The sequence below is a fragment of the Brachyistius frenatus genome, unplaced genomic scaffold, assembly GCF_029030835.1.
Source record: "Brachyistius frenatus isolate BFR_SWC_R1_liver_20210118 unplaced genomic scaffold, ASM2903083v1 Contig_5, whole genome shotgun sequence".
NCBI lineage: Eukaryota > Metazoa > Chordata > Actinopteri > Embiotocidae > Brachyistius > Brachyistius frenatus.
In genome coordinates, this window is record NW_027210604.1 from 1,682,713 (window position 1) to 1,707,378 (window position 24,666).

Consider the following 24,666-nt stretch of genomic DNA (forward strand, 5'->3'; position numbering starts at 1 on the left):
TTTTATTTTCATTTACAAAGCTCTTCAGTATCTGTTTTGTATTCTGTGACATCTTACCTATTTAACCTTTGGTGACTTGAAGGCGAAACACTGCAGGCGAAAACATACTTTTTTCATGCATGGGTGAGCTTTGTGATTTTGGGCTACTTTGGCTCCATAACCTGTCCTCCTTCAGACTAGTGGAAAGAAAATGTCTAAAATCCACATTTAGGTGTTTATTTTACTCATTTATTTTGTGTATTGGCGTAGATTTCTCCTGATTTCACAAAACGTTAACATATGCAACATGTTGCGTAAACCAGGCTGTGAATGACAAAATACATAAAAAAGAAACCGAAAAAAACACCACTGCAAATATTTTTTTGGACTCTATAATGCCTCATTTGCATAATACAAAAATATTTTAAACTTTTCATACAAAATTGTCTTAAAACAAGTAATCAACTGGGGAGGTTTCATGTCATATCGATTAATTAAAATGCCTTAATGTAAGTAATAAATTCCAAAAACCTTAATTCCAATAAAGATGCAATCATCTTTTTGTCATAAATGGTAGTTTGAAATCATCGCACCTTAATTTGCTATCTTTACAGCCAAATGCAGATGCATTTGCTGGAATTAAAACTCAATTGATGGGGCCTAAAGCCCATTGATCACAGATCATTCGATCTTGAAGATGAAAAAGCGGTTGAATTTAAAGAAAGAAGCTTCGGTGAAGCCCTCTGAGGCCGCCATCCTTAAAAATGAGCAAAAAATGAACAAAAAAAAAAAAAAAAAAGGCCAAAACCCTTCATGAAGTACCGGGCCACGGGAGGTACTCCCCGTCTCTGGAGAGCAATTGACATCCTTTTTGCCCGGGCCATCGAGCCGAGGACTGTGTATGCATGAGACGCTTGGTCAGGGAATTCCACCTGTGAGGGAACCAGAGAGCGATGTCCTTTAGGAAAATCGGTAAAATGCTGCTGTCGATCTAAAGAAGGGGTCTCCAACCTTTTTTTTTTTTCCTCTGAGAGCTCTATGATCTACCGGGTAGATCGCGATCTACTGGTTGGAGACTCCTGATCTAGAGCATATTTAACTTTGCAGTGCAGCAAAAGTACGTATAGATGGCAGCTTTTAAGCTTTTAATAAAACATTGGGAAGCTTATAATACGTGCAGAAGAAATAATGGCAGTTTGTAGCATCAAATAGCAGCGGCGGTAGCATTGACTATATAAAAGTGGACGCAGCTTCCGGGTGTCAGGTGCCTTAAGCTGCAATACCGCCGAGTGCCACTAGAGTTATTTCGGTTTTGCTGGCAAAGGTCGCTCCTTCTTATTCGTTTTTATAGTGGTCCATCTGAAAATAACCATTCATTCTAAAAAAAAGTTGTTTTTTGGGGGGTCTGTCTGTTTGATTGACAGGCCTGTGTTGCAGTCCGGTTACAGCTATCGGTGGGCGGGACGTAGTATCAGCGGGTTTCTAATCGGATCGAGATCAGATCCAGATGGGTGGTAGTTGGCAGTGGCAATAGCAGTTAGCAGCGGTAGTTAGCAGCATGTATAGACGAGAGCAGACTTCAACTCGATTTTGGTTACCTCATCTGCAGATGACCAGCGCCTTTCTTGGCCTCCCGTCAATCACCTATCTTCCTGTTTCACACTGAACAGATGCTGTCATCATGGAAATGTCACGCTAGATCATAAGAGAACAGTACATCTCAAAGGTCACAGGAGGAAGAGGGTTGCCTCATCCGCCCACACACCTTATAATGCAACTTTCCCACAATGCTATGCACACTTTGGGACAGGATTGGCACTGTGGAATAGTGGCAGAGAGGAAATGGAGGAGAGCTGCAGCTTTTTCTTTTTTTTGGTGTTAATCTCCCCGGTCGAAGAAACGGAGACGGTTCTTCATTTCCTCGTTGCTCTGCTCGTGTCTCTTTTCTACCCTCAGCTCCTCTGCTCGTCATTTCATTTCGCAGCCTCCCCTCATTATCTTTGTAGCCTTCAGCTCATTTCATCAAGTGCTCCATCATATCTCAGTTTCTACATTCCTTCCCCTCTTTCTGTCTGTCTATCTCTGTCTATTCAGAGCAGATTAGCAGCCATCAAACTGCCAGCCGATGCTGACTCATGGCCCCATGAGTTGGTGTGTGTGTGTGTGTGTGTGTGTGTGTGTGTGTGTGTGTGTGTGTGTGTGTGTGTGTGTGTGTGTGTGTGTGTGTGTGTGTGTGTGTGTGTGTGTGTGTGTGTGTGTGTGTGTGACACTTCAAGAGACACTTCGAGGTGAATCTTTTGTCAAATCTTTCTGTTTAACCTTTGCGCTCAGCACAATCTTTTACTTTTATGTCCTTCTCCTCACTGTAATACTGTTTGTAAAGCACACATCTTGTGTGTGTGTGTGTGTGTGTGTGTGTGTGTGTGTGTGTGTGTGTGTGTGTGTGTGTGTGTGTGTGTGTGTGTGTGTGTGTGTGTGTGTGTGTGTGTGTGTGTGTGTGTGAACATACACGTGATCAATACCAGCACTGATAGACGTCAAACTAACAAGTAACCGTGATGAATTACCCACTTCTCTGCTCAGTGTAACCTCCTCCAGTGTGCTGTGACTCACAGCTACATTCAAGTTCATGCAGTTTCTTCCCATTAAGATGAAATTAAGTTCAGTAATGCATATGCTTATCATTACTGTGTCTTTTAAACTCATTTTGACCTGTATCCAATTTCTGAGAGAAGAGCTGCAATTTTGAGATTATGGCGCAGACAGGAGGTCACAGACCTCCTCTATAAATAAAAATAAGCATGCTATATTCATTATATAAGCATCATATTATACGTCCGCATACCTAATACTTCAACAAAAGTGTAATGGTATTAGCGTACAGTTTGTGTACGAGTAAGAATGAAATTAAACTTGCTACATACAGTAGATTGAGATATTAATAGCATATTGGAAGTGGTGCTGGGTACCTGCGACACAAGAGGGACATTTTGGAAAAGTCCCGTGTTTCAAAGAAACCTAATTGGATTGGATGAAGTGGGAAGCATGAGTAAAGAGAAGAAGCTGGAGCAGAGGGAGAAAGGCTTAAAGGAGCATGAATCTGCGTCATCATCGATCCGCATTAAACTTCCAGAAGTGAAAAAGTTGACCACATGTCCAGCAGCAGTCAGAGGATGTTTCACAGCCCCGACCTCTTGACCTGTGATGAGGTGTCTTCTTGTTGATGCTGGTTTGTGTTTTTTTTTAATGAATACATGTGGGAACACGGTACATGTCTAAACCTTACCTTTTATCCTCAGTTGTTTCTTTCTAATGTCTGAAATCTTCCAAAATATTGAGAAAAGAATAACTGGAAAAACTCGGTTATTATCGGGCCAAACTTCTGCTTTATACACAAGTCATGAAAACTCTCATGCCATTAACTCTGCAATTCCCCCGACACTTTATAAATCCCCCCTCCCCCGTGTGCGTCCATCGTTCGGTCTTTCGGACCGCAGTTCAGTGTCGACAGCTGACCAGATGGTTTTCCCTCAAGTAGAGAATAGACACGAGACCTTTCTCAGGGCGAATAAGTCAGGTCGGCGCCCAACACACGCGCGCACAAAACGCACCCGCAACCGGGGACAAACACACAGACGGCGATATGTCGACCCGCTCGTTGTTTTTTTTGTTTTTTTGCGTATTCTCTTTTCCAGCTAAAGGTCAGGAGATAACGGAAAGCAGGGCTCGCTGTCCACATGCCGCACGGGTGTGGGAGTCCGGACGATGAGGTCGAGCGAGTCGGCTAAGAGCGAAGAAGTAGAGGATGGAGATACTCGCTAACGAACGCACACGCTCGCGACGCGGTCATAAACCCTCCGTCAACACACCCCGCCGTGCAGCCGTGATAGCGCAACATTCAGCTTTGATACAACTGGTAATAAGTCATCAGAGCTGCGAGAGCTGAAAGACCCTGAAAGGTTTATTATTCCTGTCTTCACGCACAGGAGCCTCACCGACGTCCAAGATTTACAAGATTACACACACGCACACACGCACACACGCACACACACACACACACACACACACACACACATACACACACACTCCATGTTCAAGTACTGACTGTTCGAAGGATGACATCATTTTGAGAGTTACAATGGACGTAGTGATTCATGGATTCCGGCGAGAGTTTTCAAATCCATTTTTTTGCGAGTCCAAAGGGCCGAAACCATATTTCATTATCCCGATAACAGCATCTATTAGGGGTGGGAATTTCAAGCAAAACGTAAAGACAGGGGAAATAAGGAAGAACGACAGTCGCATGTAACAATCGATTTTGGAGATTATAACGACTTTGAAGATTCAAAATTTGTGTTCCATCCCTAGCATCTACCAACGTCTTGACTGAACCAGATGAATCCGGAAGAAAATCTGTCAAACAACAAAGAATTACAGCTGTCACAAACGATGAGCTCAAAAAGCTGAAAAATGTCAACTGGAATGGTTTTGACCACTTCCGAAATCCTGATGGAAGTGAGGGTTAATCTGACGATAGACGTGCTTCACTGATGTGTGGGTGATGTGTTATCGATTCCGTTTCATTCCTACGAGATGAAAGGACCTTAAAAAAAAAAGGAGAACTGTTCTCTTTGGATTCCCTTTCTCTACAAGACAAGAGTTCAAATGTTTTCACACGATAATAGATAATAGAAATAATGAAAGAGTTCTTAAAGCAGAGGTCACAATAACACAAATTTGCATTGATAGCGAAGGTCCTGTAATAGAGCCAAACTCGCGTTGCTCTTAATTATCTGAGCTGAGTGAAACAGCCAACAATTTTGGAACAAAAAAAAAAAAAAAAAAAAAAAACAGCATTGTTTCTATCATGTAAATTAAATCCACCAAGAGCCAGGTTTTTTTTTTAAATTTTTTTTTTTTTTTTTATTGAAAAAGAAAACCATTTGTGTGTTGAAAGGAACATTAGATGAAGGATGCCATCTGTGAATTTGTAGCGTGAGCATATAATAACCTGCCAGGCCCTGTAAACACAGCGCTCCTCCTCGGCTCCGTTTTATCACTGTGTCTTTTACATGATGTCATGACAACGGAAGTCTAAACCTTTACTGTCCATTCAGATGGCGGGATTTAACTCTTGTTTTGATTTGCTTGGTTTTGGACTGACTTTAAGAAAATGATGTACTTTTAAAAGTGCATATATATGTTACATCTGTCCGTGAGGATAATTGTCTTCCCAGTTCTGCAACATATTGTGTGAGCTCTCTATGAATGACACCCCCCACACACACACACAAACTAAATGTATATAAAACAATTACGTAACGGATGATAAAACTCACAAATACTGAACATAATACTGGCATATCTATCAACTCTTACTCATTGATAGGCTGTAAGTGACTGTGAGCTGTTAATAATTTACCCACTGTTCCCACAAGCTCTAATTAGGAAATAGTGGTGGACGCCTGCTGGATGAGCACAGCTAGCAGCTAGTGAAATATAACAGCTTTACATTTTTGTTATTTTTTTTTTTTAGAATAAACTGAGAAACTAAAATTGTATATTTGCAAAAATAGTATTACTGTAAAGAGGAAGGTCGTGTTATAAACTGAGGACATTCTGTATGCACGACGGTGTGTGCGAAATTAGTGGCAGGTTCATTGCCAGCGGTTCGCCTCAACTAATTAAGCAGGTAGGCGGCGCAGACGGTGAAACTGCCTGCACACGATGAGCGGATGGCCATTAACACGAATTGTGCTTCCACTTTAATGTTTCCGAGCAGGAGAGACGTGGACGGGCGGAGAGAAAGAGAGAGTGACCTAGAAACAGATCGGGAGATCCGAGAGAAAGAATTGCACGTTTTTAGAACAAGAAAAAAAAAAAAAAAAAAAAAAAAGGAAAGTTTGAGCAAAGTGAAGGTGAGCAAAAATGAAAATAACTACGAGTAGGTGAAACTATGAAGGAGGTGGAAAAGGATAGTGAAAGGATAGTAGGAAATCTCCATAATAGAGTGATGGAAAATAAGGGCCATCCTGCCCTTTGATTCTCCTCCGCCACGGGTGGGGTGGGGGGGGGGGGGGTCTAAACGGCCTATATAACGAAAAAAGAAATGGTTTCCCATCTGTGATATCAGGTGTCCTTTCATGTGTGTGCCGCAGACGTGATCGCCGGCCCCTCTCCTCTGGAAAAGCTCCAAGAGTGTTGGTTCAGTGCCGCTTGATTGGTTTGCAGTAGTTCATTTCTCAGCTGGGGCTCTCCAAAGGATATTTTCAGTGTTCGGAGTTGCTCAGTTTGCTTTGAGCTTCGTGCGAGCTTGTCAGCCATCGTTTCTGCAGGGAAAATGAAGCCTTCGTTGTCTCCCCCCCAAAAAAAAAAAGGTTCAAAAGCTCTTTTTCCTTTTTGTTTTGCTTTTGGTTAAACAATCATCCGTCGTTTAACATCACATTCTTCCCTGCAGACGCTGAACATTTTCTCTGTTACGCACTTGTTCATATGTCGTAAAAGTCTGACAAAAGCTTCTTGTTTCTCAGTTTTCTGTTAAGCTTTCCTGACCTACATTTTGACATCTGGCTAGCAGCACGTTTTCTACTAGTAACAACAGGTCATCCCAGCCTTCCCTTTTTTCAGTAATTACCTTCATTTACTCAACACCTTTAGCAGTGCACAGAATCTGAATTTATTGGAGTTTTTTGTTGTAATGCACTAAAATAGAGACACTGCAGGAGAGTGGGTGCTTTTAAAGGGAAAAGTCAGAGGTTAGAAAGTAGGCGTCTTTCATCTGGTTGATTTTAGTAATGTTGTGCCAAAAAAAACCGAATTACAAGGCAGAAAAAGTACATGCGGCGCTCTTGCGTGGATTACATGTTGTTTATTGTTTTAACTGAGGTGTTCGATGCTTTAGACGATCTTCGGCAATGAAGCAACGCTCCGGGGCGAAGTGTTTTCGTTCCGCGCAGGTCATTAACGTCGCGAAGCGCGTTTTTCTTTGACATTCGCTTGAATCCGTCCCTCGGGGTCAAACTCTCAACACTCGGTTCTACTGTAGCTCAACGGGCGCTTGGGTTCTCCAACGCGACAACACACCCTCTTGCGCTGCGTTGAAAACTGGCAAATTTATCGCCCGCGACAGCACATATTGTCACTCCCAACCGCTTCTGCTCAACAGATTTACCCCCCTCGAACTTCTTTCTGTTCCCCAAAATGAAGTTCAAGCTCAACGGTCTGCGGAGGAGACGCAGCGCAAATCGCAGATGTTGCTTGATGCACTTACAGAGAAGGTTACTGTCGGCGCACTTTTGGAACTTTTTGATTGCACTCAGTACGCAAATGAGTAAATTTCACAGACAAAAAGTATGCAGTTTTTAACAAATACCAATGTTGTGATGGAGATTTCTTTGCAGGATCGAAAATTGCCTTTCTCCTGAACTGGAACGGTAACATTAGACTACTTGTAAAACCCATAAAGAGCTGCAATAAACTCATTCATTAGTAACTATGTGCACATTTCCCCTCGCTGTCACTTCTTTATTTCATTTTCTTGGCACGAAACGGTGAAAATAAAGTCTTGTTTGGGAGGTGACAGCCACGCGGGCTCGCCGCAGCCTTTAAAATGTGACACCCCGCTGTCCGCCCTCACAGCGGCCGCTCGGCGCTGCATTATCATTTAAAAAGTCAGAGAGGCAACACGGGGACACCACCGACATAATAACAGCGAGTCGGGGGTAGAAGCTGCCCGGCTGAAATTTGACTCGGACAGAGGATGAAGTTTTTAATTTGAGTCCTCAGCAGATCGGCGCCACCCTTCATTAACCTGCCCCGACCTGCTCATTAATTCACATTCTTGCTCTAATTGGGCGGCGGCGGGTGCGACGGGCGCTGCATTCTCGCGCTCTCCGTGTAAAATGGGGAAAAGGAGTGATTAACAAAAGTGGCACTGGTACGAGTGTCACGCGTCCCACGGCTCTGCCTCCGTCAGCAGGGCTGTCGAGGGCCGCATGCGGGGAATGAATAGCGTTTCCTCGAAAGATGAAAATCTAATCGAATTAAGGAGAAGGGCGTAGCTCTCTCGTCGCAGCACAAGAATGACAACTATGGACGAGCTGATGCGACGGCCGGAGTAACTTCAGTTCCGTCTTGTGCGGCTCGTCTTGTTAAATCTTGTTGTGGCTGCTTTTTTTTTGGTTTTGGTTTTTTTGTTTCGTGAAGAGTCCAAGAAAAGCCATGATGTCATACTTTTTTTTTTTACATACGTAAGTTTATACGTATATTCACCGCCTCGATCGCGCGAGGAAACGTTCTACTTTTGGTAAGTTAGAGGACAAATACGTTATTTTTGCAGTTACTGCATCCGAGACTGACACAACGTTGAGTTGTTAATTGGTTCTTGAGGCTATTTTTGGCTTTGTGTTGTTCGACGATGGCGGGGTACTCCGGTAGCCTTGAACAACTGTAAATTACAAAGGGTTGTGAGTATTCACGCTATCGCTATGGGAACAGTTAATTGGTTAGGTTGCGATGAGTATGACTTCAGGGATGGGCCAGGATTTTAGAAGTAATTAAGTCATAAAAATGTTTTTTTTTAAATCGAACGGTTTATGAAACTAACGTCTTGTCTCAACAACAACAACAAAAAAAGCATCTTCCAACCAGGTTCTGGTCAAACTGGATCTGTGGGATTAGATGCTAATGTACAAACAGCAGAAGCATTAAAAGACGACAGCCGTCAAAAACTTCTGTTGGCAACTCCATCAAAAAAAAAAAAATCAACGATAACAAAATGCGGTACGAACTCTACCAGGAAAATCTAGAATAGTCTAATATGAAGCTAAAGATATGTTTATCATCAGATTTGTCAAAAGCGAGGGTTTTTGAAGTTTGATCGCTTTTGTGTAAAAGCTCTGAGATTAAGTATGAGAGATTTTTGTTTGTTTGCATTTAGGATGTGATGAACTGAAGCGAAGGTGTGGTTTTTTTTTTTTCTTCAAAAGTAAGAGCCATGAAACCCACGCCCCCAATATATGTGGCGATGTCCTTTAGTAAACATGCCCAGCAGAGTCGTGTGCACAGCCATGTGAGGGATAATGGTGCAGTGGTAGTGGGGGGGGGGTCTTTTTTTTTTTTTTTTTTTTTATGGACGGCTGAGCCACTTGAGCTCATATGCTTGGTGTGTATGATTTACATTACATGCAGTCACACACACGGACTGACGCAAAACTCCCTTTCACACTCGATAAGTCAAAGCGTTTTCATGAGTCGCCGTTAAGTAAAAGCTGCTGATTCGTCCACATTTTTTAAACCTCCATATGCTGCGCAGCTTCACTCCGCTGAGCTGCTAATTCCTTAAACAGTTTTTTTTTTATGTCCCAACCTAAGAGGGAATCATTAAAGACTCAATCCAGGTGTGTCAACAGTGTCACTAACAGCTCTGCACAGTCTCAGTGTTTTTTTTTTTTTTTTTTTTTTATGGCAATATGTTAAGGCTTTGTGGATGGTGTGACCGTGGGAGTTTAATCTGATTTTCAATTATGAGCTCGGTTTATGCCACGATATCAAATTTCAGAATAGCTCCAAACACATCTCTCTTTAATACACACTTAACCCATTCAAGTTCGGTTGCAAAAATGGTCACTTTGAACGTTATTTTCTTATCGACACCTCTGCAGTGTTCAACAACGTTTCCAAAAAAGTCTGGACGCTGTGTAATGTGTCAGTGAAAACAAAATGCAACGGTTTGCAAATTATGTAAACCCATATTTAATTTGAAAATAGAAGCAACACGTTTAAAAATGTTTGGACGGGGGCATGTTTTATCGCTGTGTTGCATCATCTCTTGTTTTAACAACACTCTGTAAATGTTTGGGAACTGAGGAGAGCATTTGCTGGAGTTTTGAAAGTGAAATGTTGTCCCATTCTTCTCTGATATATGATTTCAATTGCTGTCTTGTACAACGGGGAAGGGGGGGGTGGGGTGGAATGCCTTTTCTGTTATTTTCTGATGTAAGATAACTTGATATTTTTTGCACAGAGTTACAATCTACTATTATTGGGGTAGACTGTACCTTCTCTATATTTTGACTTGCTTGAAACCAGACAAAAACATCTTAGACCACTAGAAACTGGAAGACCTCGCCAAGTAAAGGGCTTAGAAATAAAGTAAGGTGAAACTTGAAGCCACCGCAGGTGATGAATTGTTCTTTTGCTTTTTTAATGTTCACTTTCTGGCTGCTACATTGCTGAATAACTAAACCGCAGCGATTTGACATGAAAACACACAACAGGCCACACAGCACAACTTAACCGGAAACGAGGGCTCAGAGAGTTGAAATGACCTCTGGACCTCCACAAAGCTTTAGCTGCGAAGGATTTCTGAGGAGTTCTGCTGATCTGGTCCCTTGGTTCTTCCTGGTTCTGCTTTTTCTTAGTAATGAAAACGATGACTGTGGGAGATCTGTGCGCCGATCCCACATTGGCGCTCCCTAATTGGGGAAACTGGGGAAATAATAATATGGGCATGGGAGGAGATGATCGGCTTAGAGGCGGCCCATCCACATTCACATGCTGACCATATCTTTCTACCTCCTCATCTCAGGTGATTAGAGAAATCCCCCGGACCCAGTCAGAAACTCTGAATCAGCACACTCATACACTGAGGTGAGTGTGTGTTTCACTCTGTAATATGTGCATGTCTCTGTATATGTGTGTCTGTTCCCGTGCTGCATGCCTGCTTGAGTGTAATTGCACAATGTGATACTATCGGGGGAAGAAATACTGACCGCCGCTTATGAAGAAAAAACAAAACAACAATTTAAACACTCTTGCTGATAAGTAAAACTCCTGCATTCAAATCTTCAAGGAACAGTTTTTGTCAATTTAGTTGTTACACTGAACGCACCGATTTTCCATCATTTCTCATGAGTATGAAATTTGATTCACCACGTCAATTGTAGAAGTTTGTAGAATGCAGCAAAACCAGAGATCTCAGCTCAACACTAGTTATTTTTGAAGCAAACGCTACTAGGAAGACAGTGCATTTGTTTGGGACTATTTTCTGCAACATACTTGATGCTTGAGTAGTGCTCTGTATTTCTGGTGGTAATATATTTGGGTGTATGTCAAAACTAAACCACAGTGTGTATGTTCATGACAACAAAACAATGTCACAGTGTGTACTCACTGATGTACGAGTGGACACAGTGGAGCTTTATAGAGCAGGGGGGTGAGCTATTTCAAGCTTTGGCTACACAGACAATACTTACTATTCAGTGTTTATTTTGGTGCATTTCATGGGATTTGTTGAAAATAATGAAAATGTCGCCAGCTTTACCCTCTGAAACTGAAATCATCCGAAGCACTTTTAGTCTGACTGAAAGTAAACACGGAACGTAGAAGCCAAGAAAGAATTCCTCTTGTTGCATTTATTCCAACTTGACTGCACCGCGTGCATATTTTATTAATTATGGAATTATTTTTAGATAGACCACTTGAACACTGATCAGAAGGAGTGAGTTTAATTATTCACTTTTGAATCACACCATATGGCCTTGTGAAAAGAAATGTACTTTGTATTTCATGAGAGAAGTTGGTGTTTTTGGAATGGGAGTCTGTTGGAGACAAAGAAAATCTTGGGGCCAGCCCCTAGTGGCTCTCAGTGGTACGGCACTTGGTCCACAGACCAAGAGATTATGTTTTTTTTTTTTAAATTTTATTTTTATATGGTCTATGCTAGAAACAAAATGTTTGTAACTCAGTAAATATGATGTACAGACATCTTCTCCCATCAGAGCTGCAGTGCTGGTTTAATGCACATAAACACCATTAACACAGCATCCCTCAGTGTTCACACCTGTTAATGCGCCAGACTCCATCTTTGGTTTTCATACACAAGATGCAATTGCTTGTCTTTTGTTTTTCTTTCTTTCAACTAGACCATTGCGTGTCTGTCATTTTTTTCCTGTTAATACAAAGCGATGTCAACCCATCATCAAAATACCCGTGGTGCTGAAGCTGGCAGGCACATTGTCAAAGCTGCTTTCATGGGGCAGAGTGTAAATCACACTGGAAAAACAGATGACATCCTAAAGGAAAATAGGAACTTGTCAAATGAAAGACCAAATAGTAAGAAGTCATGAGTCCTGAGGCGAGCCTGAAGTTATTTTTCACAACACTGTTTTACCATTAAACATGTTCTGTTTTGTTGTTCCTTCATAGTTTAAGTTAGTATTAAAATTTGTAATTCATATATTCTGTAACAAAACAACTTTAAGTCCCGCTCAATACAGTAAAGACAATCCGATCACATTTCTTCAGAAGTTTATTTTTCCCCAAAACTTGGAAACATGATTCTCCTCAAGGACGTAAATATTGATGAGACACTCTTAGATATAATATTCACATCGCATGTCTGTGTCTTCACGGTTGTGCATGGGTGTGCACATGCCCTGGAGCATCCATGTTTCTGTCTTTGTTATTTGTCATCTTTATTATTTCAGGAGTAGCACTCTTAGTGTTTTCCAGTAAGAATCTGCTTCACCTTTCATCAGTTTCCACACTTTGTAAAAGCATCCTGACAGTGAATATGATTTTTTTTAATTTTTTTTTTAACACTAATGGAGAATTGCAGTGGTTATGGAAAGCAGAGTCAGTCGTAGTCATGAGTCTCTTTCTGACCAGTCGTTCAATACTTCTTTCTGTGCCTCCTCAGTTCTCACCACACCACACCGGCTTATTTTATTTCCCCAACCCATCGTCTCCGCCTCCTCAACGCCCTCGTCCATTAGCGAACATCTGTTTTGTTTGTTCATGTTGTTTTCATTCATTTCAAGTTGTGAATCTTTCTGAACTCATAACCAACCGGGAAGTGGGATATTTCCGTCCTCCGAGTGAGAGAGAGCACCTGTCCTGCGGTCAAACTGGGAATTTCGCACTGGGAAAGTCAGAGGTTTTTGAAGAGCTCCGAGAAGAAGGTCTGACGTCGCTCGACGTGGCAACGTTTTAGGTGAAAACTTAAAGTATATACTTTGCTCAGTGCAAAAAAAAATATTTTATTGGTTAAATTTAGGTAGTTTGCTGGCTGTTCCAAACAGGTCTGCTAAAGACAACATGTAGAAATGTAGTGTTACAAATAATAAGAACTCCATTTCGTCGCTGCGACGGTCTGAATGGGTGATGACGAGGTTGTTTGTCACTTTTCAGTATTCAGAAAAATAGAGCAGATTTTCCGGCGGGGGGGGCTGCCATGTTGTGTCTTTCTTGTTCCCATGTTGCGTCTTTGTTGTCATGTGAAACCTGCTCAACCAAATCTGAATTTCCCCACTTCCCAGCTGCCTGAATGCACCATCCGCGGCTCTACTGGCATACAAATTCAAACCTGTCGTAAGGGTCCTTTCTCAAGCAGATTAGGGAATTTGCTTTCTATTTTTAAGAGGGATGGAAAATGATGTTACGTGACTGTTTGGTGTGAGCATGCTATAATTGAAACGAAAGTTAATAAGTAAATAATGCACAAAATAAGAGAAGGGACATGTTTGGGGAAGAGGAAAGAGAAAGGAAGTGGAGAGAAAGGGTTGTTGAAAAGAAAAGAGAGCGGGGGGGGGAGGGGGGCGAACCTGACTTTTAAAGACGAGACACTGACTGACAGATTGTGTGTCTGCCTGGAGTCACTGATTGCCAGATGTTGCGTTAGAAAACATACATTGGAGCACCAATTGCACCACCAAGGAGGATCTGCCAAAAAATCTTCTGCATGACTTGCAGGTTGATGCATCAAATGGACATTTTTTTGTATTTTTTTTATCTCGTCACTATTTGAGGTAAACAAATTCAGGGGACGTTTCGTGACATTCTTTCTGCCTGAAAACTCTCAAAACTGCGAAAATGCGAAGCGCGGATGAGCGAACACTCTCGGATCTGATTTCTTATCAGCGCATTTCCATCAGTGGTGCTGGTGATATTTTTGAATGTCAGACAACAAAAAGTCACACTAAACCATATTTTAACTCCTCTGCAACTGATATCAGAAACAAATTGAGGTGTTACGTTTACCAAATAATGCGAGTTGCCGACATAAACGATGACAGGTGTTACGATAACAACAGGGAACTTTTCTTAATGTTTATTAAGCAGACATTTATTTAAAGGGCCAGTGTGTTACATTTCGTGGCATGGAGCGGTGAGTTTGCAGGTTGCAATAAAGTGATAAAAGGAGGATCTATGGTGTCCATTAAACTCATAAAACACCTGGAAGTTTAACTGCAGAGTTAGTGTTTAATTTGTCCCTTCTGGGCTATGGTTCAACATGGCGTGCTTTGTGGAAGAGGACCTACTACCTACATTGATATGAAGTGCTCATTTTACATTCACGAAACTCGATTAATTATTCACTAATGAAAACATTAGGAATATGAATTCCCATTCCTGCCAGTAGAGCCCTCTAAAACCTACATACTGCACATTTAAAATAATGTAGTCTGCAGGCCTGTGCTGTCCTCGATAATGCTATTTAAAAATTCTCCTCTGACTTGATGAAGTTCCTTCAGAGCCACAAAAGACACACAACTGTTTGGCGCTCATCATCACTCGTAAATTGCAGGTCAATTGAATGCCCCTTTAATCAAACAAATATTACAGCAATGTTGTGTTCTTTGATGAAAGCAAATCACAGGAAACTCATAGTGAATAATAAACACTTTGTTTTTAAAGTAGCTTCAATCTTCAACAACGATTTGAAAACAACGAAACGGAATCTGATGCATTATGTCATGCTCACAAGTGTTCTTTGTGTGTGTGTGTGTGTGTGTGTGTGTGTGTGTGTGTGTGTGTGTGTGTGTGTGTGTGTGTGTGTGTGTGTGTGTGTGTGTGTGTGTGTGTGTTAAGATTACAGGCCAGAAAAATGGTCAGCAAATTGATCAAAGTTTTGTCAGAAACCCTCATTTATATTATCACTATGATAAACCATTTTAAACGTTCCACTTTTGATCCTAATTTGACTTGCTGAGAGAATACTTTGACAAAACCTATTGTGTATTTGACACGCTGTGAATTAAAGATGCAAGAGGGCTTCGGGTCTAAAAGCTTGGACATACTGTACACCCAAAAAGCACCCAAAGAAGAAGAAGGCACCAGAACAGCCAATAACATATCCAAAAAAAGAAAAAGAGATAAATATGTGTTTGAATTGGCGAGTGGGTGGAAGCAGAAGCTTCAGAGAAACACTGCTCTAAAGAAAAATAATAAATAGATGAGTGTTGGGACATAAATTATTCATGTAAATGATAAAAAAACTGCTGGACTCCTTTACCAGGGAGATATGTTTAGAAAAGAAACAAATCTTACATCTTAAAGTAATCATTTGAAGAGCAGCAAGTAGAGAATTATTATAGTTTATCTTCATGAAATCCTAATTTAGCTTTTGACAGTATTACAGGACTGAACAGTGATTTTCCTGTAGATTGTACAGAGAGCGAGCAGAGATTAAAAGATGGGTGTCAGAGGGGAGAGGCTGATGAGTAAGGACATGCAGTAGAGTGAGGAGGGCGGATAAGTAAAGTAGTCATCTGAGAGAAGGAGAGGAGGACGACTGATAAACGGTGGCGCCAAAGAAAGAGTAAAAAAAAAAAAAAAGGGGGATTCAAATATGTGGAAGAGAAAGACAAAGAGCAGAGATGGGCAGCCGGAGGAGGATAAAGTGGAGAGGGGCATATGACCGCCTGGCAGGCCTCCGAAGGCTCCCGGCGACAATCCAGCTGCATCTGAAGGCCACTTCGAAAAAGCTTGCCAGCAGTGCCAACAATACAGGAAGGGGAAAAAAGAGAGAACAAGAACAGGAGAAAGTGAAAAATAAAATATAAAGCAGCCGGGATGCAGGGAAATGTTTTTTTTTCTCTCAGAGAAAGGCAACAAACAGGACCAAAAAGATTAAGTAAATACTAAGTAGTTAAAAATAGGGACCCAAATGGTTGACTCCGGTGGAGGGATGAGCGTTTTGTGTGAGCCACAGCTAATCAGCTCCTGATACTCCTCAATGATAGTTTCAAAGTCTGGATTAAAGTTGTATGAAGCACAGATTTTACAGTTTACAATTATAGTACAAAAATCAACTATCAGAGGAAAATTGTAACCAAAACAAACTTCACATCTGTTCTACTCTCAGGCCATTGAAATCAACAGCCAATTCTGTTTCAAATATTAGTCTGGGTCATGAGTTTTGAATCTTTACGCCTTTTCAAATCAACCACGAGGTCATCCGTGTCTGTTCTGAGAGCAGCGTCGCTGTCCGTGGTGCTGAAAAGCTTGAGGCGAATTCCTGGAGCAACAGGCCTTTCATCTACTGTTCTATCACATCTTTTGTATACATACAATATACTGTGCATTTACTTTTCTTTTCTTTTTTAAATGTAAATCTCATCAGGCTACACATTCCATCTGTCTTTGTACTACTGCGCACGTTCTGCTCTATTGTGTTCAATTTTACAGTTTACAGAAACAGTTGGACTCGCTGGCTGATGTGAGCGCTTAATTTTGTTTCGCTTGGCTGCATGTCTCTGTGTGCAGGTTTAATAAAAGCCACTTGTAACGAATGAAAAGGATTTAAAGAGTAAAAATGAAAAGAGGTGTAGAAGCATTTCAACTCGATCAAATTATCATAGTACCAGAGAGAAGTAAAGAGCATCTTTCTACGCCAAATCGGTCCCTCCAGGATTTCGTGGAGTTTTTTTTGTCATCGTATTGCAGCAGCCTTTCTCAAAAATTGCGGTGAAATGTATTCAATGTTATTTTTCTCTGCTGCAATGGCAGGAACTGGCAAAAACTGCTATTTAAGGAAGAAAGAGTCACATATAATCAAAGTCAAAACTGTGCAACTTAACATTTCCCACAAATTTTGTCACTTTGCAATTTTTTTCCGGTCAACCACGGGACTTGTTTTGATGACGAGAGGAGCAAAGTTTTACTTGGTAAACTTTAATGTGGAAAAAAAACTAGAATTTTTAAAAACGGCAACTTCCTATAATATTGTTACAGTACAGGTCAAGTTTGCAGAGACGGGCTGGTTCAAAGCCTGATTGATTGATTTTCTAAAAAGAAAAACATCTTTCGTCATCAATGTTGATTTTTTTTTTTTTACATCATACCCAATACAGTCTTGGGTTGTTTCCCGTAAACCTGTTTTCTGTGACTCACACTGAATCCTTCGATTGCAAGAATAAACCACTAGATAGAGAAGTATTTACTAAATGTCAATACTTTGAATGAAAACGCTGACCTTAAGTTGTGTCAAAAACAAGCTTTTATCTAGTAAAAATATTCAGCAATACAACTAAGAATATATTTTTTTTCTTCAGATGTGTATTGCAGTTGTCTACTCCTGCAGGTGATGCAGGTAGGCACCGTGAGCTTGTTATTCTCTGATCTTTTTCATGGTGAGTTTGTGTACCAAGCTTTTCAGTTGTAAATGTAAAATGTGTGAATAAGAATGCTTCAGGATCAACGTAGACTTCAGATGCTGTTGAGAGGGCGCTTGTCCTCCCGCCTTCTTTCGCAAATCCTTAAGTTGTCTCTCTCTCTCTCGCTGTACGGAATCTATAGATCAGGAAGTGTTGTTAAAAATAAGCAGCAAACTCCATCGTCTCGTGTCTTGCCCGACTGCGGGACCAACAAAGAAGCCAAAGACAAAAGCCCGTTGGCATTTTAAAACGTTCCCTGTCACTTTCCACAGAATAATGGTTGCAGGAAATATCCCTCCCACGGGGCTTTATGATAATAGGCCCATATGTGCCGGGTGCGGTGACGGTAATTAATTGCTACACAAAACTTGCGAGGTCGCTCTGCGGAGTACAGCGACCTCCAGACATGAGTGCAATGACACAGTGGATTTTTTTTACAGAGCGGGGAGCAGCGTTGTGGGGAAGACTGGGAGGGGCTGGACCGGTGGGGGTGGGAGATTAGTTAGCAATTTGACCTTTCCCATAAGGCACCAGCTCATCGCCGCGTTCCTTTTGTCACCAGATTAGAGAATTTAAATGCAGTGGGAGGTCAGATGGGGATTTACCGCTCAGTCCCCATCTCCCAACTCTTCTTTGTGGTCTTGTCACCGTCTGAGATACGGAAAGGAGGAGAGAGGATGGAAGGGAGGAGAAAAATGGGGGATGGAGGCGAAGGACAAAAAAAAAAAAAAAAAAAAATCAAAAAAGGTGGAGGAACGCGGACGAAAGGAAAGTGTGAAGGACAGAAGGGGGGACAGCGAGTCGAGCGAGAGGATGGTGACGTAGACGAGAGGAGATCGGGAGAAAGTGGGAGTGAACAGGTGACGAAAAGAGGAGGGGAGAGCCAAAAGAGATATGAGGCAGAGCCAGGAGGAAAGGTGTGATATAAAGATGATGAAAGGGGAGAGTGAATGGAGACGGATTAATGATGGAGAGAGGAAAAAAAAAAAGAAAGAAAGAGGGAAAACAGTGTGAGGCGGAGACACATTCAGATGGACGGACGGAGAGGTGAGAAAAGATGGGAGAGAGCTTTGATGGTGACAAATGAAAGCAAGTGAGAAAAGGATGCAGTGGTGAGGAAAGAGGTGTCGAGAGTGCCAACAGAAGCCAGTGGGATTGTTGTTGTTGTTGTTGTTGTTGTGACTCGACAAAAACGAAACTCATGAACCTGCTCCGAGCTCTAAATACTGTACACAAAGGAAGAAATCATTGATCACATCTCCAGTTTCGGGGCACTTGATGATATTAAAGCATCGTCGTGTACTGGAAGCTGCTCACTAACATGCGCATTCTTACGTGAAGACAGAAGTGTCCAGAAACTTTCGACGTGAAAGGTAGAAACACACATCCGCAGCTTCGTACGTCTTTCAACAAGAGTCCTAACATTTGGGGAAATGAATGTTGAGTGACATCAGTTTTGTGAGTCCACTGCCAAATGTCAACCGACTAACACCACCAGCTGACCCAGACTGGACAGGTTTATCAGGACTCGGTCCTGGAAGTTTGAGAGGGCTAACTGGAAACTGTCACAGTTTAGTCTGCCGGCAGCCATTAAACAGCCTATTAACGGTTTTGCACTTCGGTTTTGGTATGGATTACGCAAACAAGGGATAATTTGTTCATTAGAAAGCTGAAGCAGTGCATGGAGATGGATTTTGCCTCCTTGGGATCGAGCCAGGCTCGCTGTTCCCCGTCCCCGTCCCCCCCCGCCCCACCCCTCCGTGTCTGGTCTTTGTGCCACGTTGGCTCGAGCCTTATATTTATCATGAAGACATGAGTGTCGAATCAAATTTGGCAAGAATTATTTTTGCCGAAGTGTCGCTTCAACACTCAGAAACACTCTCACTGTCAATGCGCGGATTTGAACGCACGCATGCCGTATTTCTTGCAAGAAAGATGTCTCCCAGCCTGATCGCAGACGTACCGAACCGAACAGAAAACTGTAGTGGGCGTTCACATAAATACTGCCTCTCGAAACCTTGAACAAGAAATATGATTTTGTTTTTGTGTCTCTTTTCTCTCTTTTTTTTTTTTTTTGTTGCCGTAACAACGACTATCATTTTGCAAGCTATATTATCTCTGCACTTCCTGTAGTGGAAACTCGACAGCATCACCTTAAAATAGGTACGAGAAACATCTCTAAAAAAGAAACCACAGTTGTGTTTTAGAAGTTCAGGGGAAACAATTTAAACTATCTGTAAAAGGAATTATTTATCAAATAAAATGCTTCATTTCATGGATGATTTTGTTGCACCAGCGGTGCATTTATTCAATAACGTGTTTTTTTTGCTTTTGTGTTGAGGTTACGATTTCTTCAGGACTTTGTTATCTGGCATCGTAAAGCTGAAAACAATTTCTCTTCCCTTGAAAAATTACTATCTGACAAAGAGATCAGTACAAATTCAACATTTACTTGCACAGAAAAATGACCCTCTGTTTGTTTCAACATCAGCAAGTTGAATTCGGAAGCTTACTGTAGATGTGTAAATGTGTGCAAACGGGTCTCGGGGATATATTTTAACGATCTAAATCTGCGGTATAAAGTGCGTTGAAGACGTGTCCAAACCCACTACTGCTAGTTTAACGGCGAAGAATCTGAGCGCATGATTCAAATCGGTTCTACTTCGTCTAGGGATTAATCGTCGCGGTGTTTTGGGTATAACACGCAGTAAACCAATCAAAGTGCCGGCTCCCATTTCCTTCGAAACCCCGGTGTGTGTTTACATCTTGGTGGATCGCTATGACAACACAATAAATGAAAGACCTCTCCTCTGCAGAGGAAACAGATCTGCTAGTGTGAGCATTAATAATACAACTGTAATCTTTCACCCTGTAATACATTTATTATTAACGCATTGCATGCTTGCTGCACGACCGTGTGTGTGTGTGTGTGTGTGTGTGTGTGTGTGTGTGTAAGAAGCCATGCAAAGTGAGTCAAAAGAAGGAAACCTCTTCGGTCCCGCTGAACCGTGGACGATGGACGACTTTCACTGTTTAATTTTGATCAATACATAAATAAAAAAATGAATTAAATAAAAAAAATGATGAGGTGATTAAAGGGGAACTCCACCAATTTTACACGTGACAGGTTTACTTGTCACGACAAAACCTGTGCAAACAGCTCTCTAACTCGGGTTCTGCAGCAGCTTTGTCAAGTCAGAGGAAATGACCCCGAAGTCAAAGTGATGTCATCACGGCTATCACAGACTTGGGACTTGAAACCCTGGGGAAGTGCAGGATCCAGTGTTTGACATTTCTTTTGACGTGTCTTTCTCAAAGTCTTTTCAACATCCTGATAATTCAAAACTCATTTGTAACATCAACCTTTTAAGAACATGAATATTTGCATTTAAATGAAGAATTCAAAAGATACCTTTTCATAGTCCGTGCTCTCCTTTCCATCCCCAACAACAAACTAATCCTTCCTTTAAATGTGCGCATTTATTAACTGATGATGAAGCTCGTCAGCTTTTCTGCAGCTCACGCCAGACTCGTGTAAAGGCCGCTACATATCTGTGAAAAGTACAATATATTAAAATGCGCATACAGAACGAAAACACGGAGCTGTTCGAGTGTTTCAATAAGCAGAAGTTAAATTTGAAACCAGCAGCCGATATCACGTATATGAACTCTCGATCACGTAAAAGACGGTCGGCCACCAGAGTCTTAATTAGCAGCGGCCAGGAGAGTCCGTCAATTTCAGCTGCAGCTCTGAACGCTTTTGATTTAACATTTTGTGAGGACGCTGTACATGAATCTGCTTGTGTGTGATTCATTTTGAAATGTGAATTTGTCACTTGCAACCAAAGAAATTTGAATCTCAACGAGCGAGTAGAGTTTTGCTCAGAAGATTTAGTTTGACCTCAGGATAAAAAGCCAGATGATACATTTTGATAAAAAACAATTAAAAAAAAAAAAAGAAATCACCCATACAGGTAAGAAAATCATCAAAAGCCTTACGAGAGGTCATCAACATTACTTCACACAAGATGCTGATGAGTTTTTCTGCTTCCGTCACCCCTCTATTGCTGGTTTTTCATCATTTGCTCTGAAATCTGGCGAGGCCGCGTCGGTGGTTAGTTAAGCGCTCTTAATCATGAAGAAAATGAAAGAAAAACAGACGGACATGAACAACTCATGCGACAAATTTGAGGATAAATGTGAAAAAAGGAAAACACTGTCACATTCTGCCGGAGCTGAAGGAGAGAAATAGAATAAACAGTAAATAGGTTTGATCCAGAAACAGAGCGGTTTGGATCGATATCCGTATCAGAGCCGGTGGATGATTTTATGTTTTCAACAGCACAATGTCTTTGGTATGTGATTTCTTCGCTTTCTTTACTTTATGTCTTGGGATCTTTTGCATCGGTTCTCAAGTGTTTTTTGTATCATTAGATATTCCGTCAGTGTTTGGGCTTTCAGACACTGTTGAATGAGAAATTAGTTCATTCCAAGGGATTTGCCAAAATCGGTGGAAGAATAAAAAAAATAAAAAAAATCACCAGCGATCTGTCGCCTGCAGTTCCGTTTTGGTGGATTTAACACGCTTTTGACCTTTTTAAGAAAACTGGAAGCCAGATAGTTCATAATGAAGACATGAATGAGATGGCAACACATGGTCCACAAACTCTTGATTGTTTTAAGTTTCATGGAAGGCGGTCGTCTATCTGACACGTTAACAGTTCGTTATCCAGCTGCAGCGGCGCGCCAGCTGACCCCGCAACTTCCCACGACATCCGGAAGCTTCCAAAAAGTCGGTGAAGATTATCAATCATCCAGGTCGTGGTCTATCCAAGTGTTATCTGAAGATTTGCTGGAGGTTTTTGACGATGTTCCCCCTCCTGAAAGTACATAATTACATAAATAACAACAAAATGAGTCCGTTAGGGTCAGTTCAGACCAAAGATTTAAAAACTTGGCAACTCCTCGCAACTTTATCGTATGTGACATTTTGAAACCTGACTCTTTACACCAAAGCAACAAGATGAGATGGTGTAACATCTCCCACAACTCAATACTTTCGTCATAACTGCTACTTTTTTGGGGGGGCTTTTTCATTTCCGGTTATGATTTGAGTTATCCTAATGGGGATAGTGGTGATGTAACAGCAAAAACATGGAAAAACAAACATACAGGAAGGTTGACAATTTTACGACGCCGGATGGGTGTTTCAGCACAACAGCGGATTTATACAAATTTGGTGTAAAGGTGATCAGTGTTATCTACAAACGTGCATTTCTGGTCCATTGAGGAGTCTTCACAAAGTACTGTGATAAGAATCTTCCAGACCAGAGAGAAGGAGCAGCTGAAGGTTTCGTGACGGTTTACTTTTCTTACAACCAGCTGTGCTGTTCATACTGATTTTTGCCCTGAGCTTCCTAACAGCGCACGAACGCACCGCGATGAATAATGACATGGACTTGGCTTGTTGACTCAGATTTTAAATCCAAGTGTGACATGAGCCGATATTTTGATAGGGTCAAACGTGGGCCAAGGTAAAACAAAACCAAGAAGGAGAAAGTCTGGTGAATTGAGCGAACTTTGTCTCATGTGTTGTGAAAATGAGGTTTCGTTGATTTCTGACAATGTTTTAATGTTGTGCTATAGGCATGTCATCAGAGAAAGACCACAGGTTTAATTGACAACATTGAAAATTACTACGTAGTATTTCAGTGAGAGAGTTCTGGGGTCTCGGTGTGAATTAAATTAATTTTGACTGGTGCATTTCCTGCTCTGACATCAAGTCAAAGTCAAAACGTCTGCACTAAAACAAAAAGTTGATATGTTCGAGAAAGAGAAAAGGAGGTGAGGAACAGTATAAGCGGTGCAGGAGACTCGGCGAAAGAGGTTCAGTCGATATTATATATAATATATATAGATATATACTGTACTGTATATACTGTGCATTTTATATTTTATATTTTTTACTGCTATTTTAATGCTATTTTATTGCTTTTCTATTGTTCTATTATTATCGTATTGCTTCTGTGTGCTGCTGTAGTGAAACAATTTCCCCTCGGGGATTAATAAAGTAACTACCTAACCTAACCTATTGGTGCAGTTTCTGTTGGTCGCTGACTGAGGTCGATGAACATTCATTATTTGCATTTGCCTCTCCACATTGCACCAAGAAACAAAACAATGTACAATTTCAAATTTGACCTGGAAGATACGACGTTTTGGAAATGGAACACACACACACACACACAATGCACAGAACAAATTAACACATGTTCAGATTTTTTTTGCACAAAATACTGGCTGGAGTGCAGATGGTAAAACTAATTAATTGCCTTTGGCAAACTCCGGTAGGTCTTTATCTGTTTGCTTCTTACTCCTCTTTGCTCTTATCTTTTCCTCGTCTTTCCTTCCTTCACTCTCCTCTCCTCCTATTATGTGCTGATATATAATCAGCACATAAAGAAACACAATATGCCGAACATGTGGAGACACACCAGCCTGCAGAAGCTGGTGTATTTTTTATTCCAGGCCAGCTGCCTACACTGTAAATATATTTATATTTTAATAGACAATGCACAAGGCAATCCATACTTCTGTCGCTACATTATGTGTGTTTACACTATTGCTGATCATTTTCAAAAGCTTTTTTCTTTTCTTTTCGTAAATGCACTTTTTCAACACAAGTTTCACTTCTGTATCCGGGTAACTCAAAAGGTAACTCAAAATCAGGGACATTTCCACCAGCAGTGGATTTAGTCCAGAGGGCCCTTCTCAATGTATTCATCCAATTGCCCACCGCAATTACTCACACACACATCGGAGTTGTGTTCCCCACTTGGTATTAACACCGTCCTCCAGACTCGCCTTCGGCAGCTGCAGTCTGAGGAAAGAGAGAAGAGGCCGTTGAATTATTGAACAAATCAAGGTCCCAGGCTATGTGTTTATGTGATATTGGTAATGAGGCCGCTGGAGATCCCGCCGTCAGTTGTAGAGGGAGAAATAAGATCTTCATAAGCTCTGCAGTGGGTGGGTGTATGAGTTGGATCTATACCGAGCAAGAACAGAGATGATGACTTAACTGACCTCACTATGCTCTATTTCCATTTTCCCACAGGACCCGCTGTTTGATCACTACATTCATTGTCTGTAATAACTCCACAGGCTCATGTGGAGCACCTCTGAAATATGTATCCGACCGTGTGTTTGTTTTAGTGTTGCTCTGTCAGGACTTTTCTAATGCTCAAATGCT

At 41.4% G+C, this 24,666-nt stretch overlaps 1 protein-coding gene across 1 annotated transcript in view; it reads left to right on the forward strand.

Moving 5' to 3' along the window:
• The window catches only part of sgcd (sarcoglycan, delta (dystrophin-associated glycoprotein)), a 238,336-nt gene that overhangs the window by 47,288 nt on the left and 166,382 nt on the right, over positions 1-24,666 (forward strand). The window contains exon 2 of the mRNA XM_069716944.1: positions 10,568-10,629. The gene's annotated coding sequence lies outside the window, so the exon portion shown is untranslated. The remainder of the gene's footprint in view (positions 1-10,567; positions 10,630-24,666) is intronic.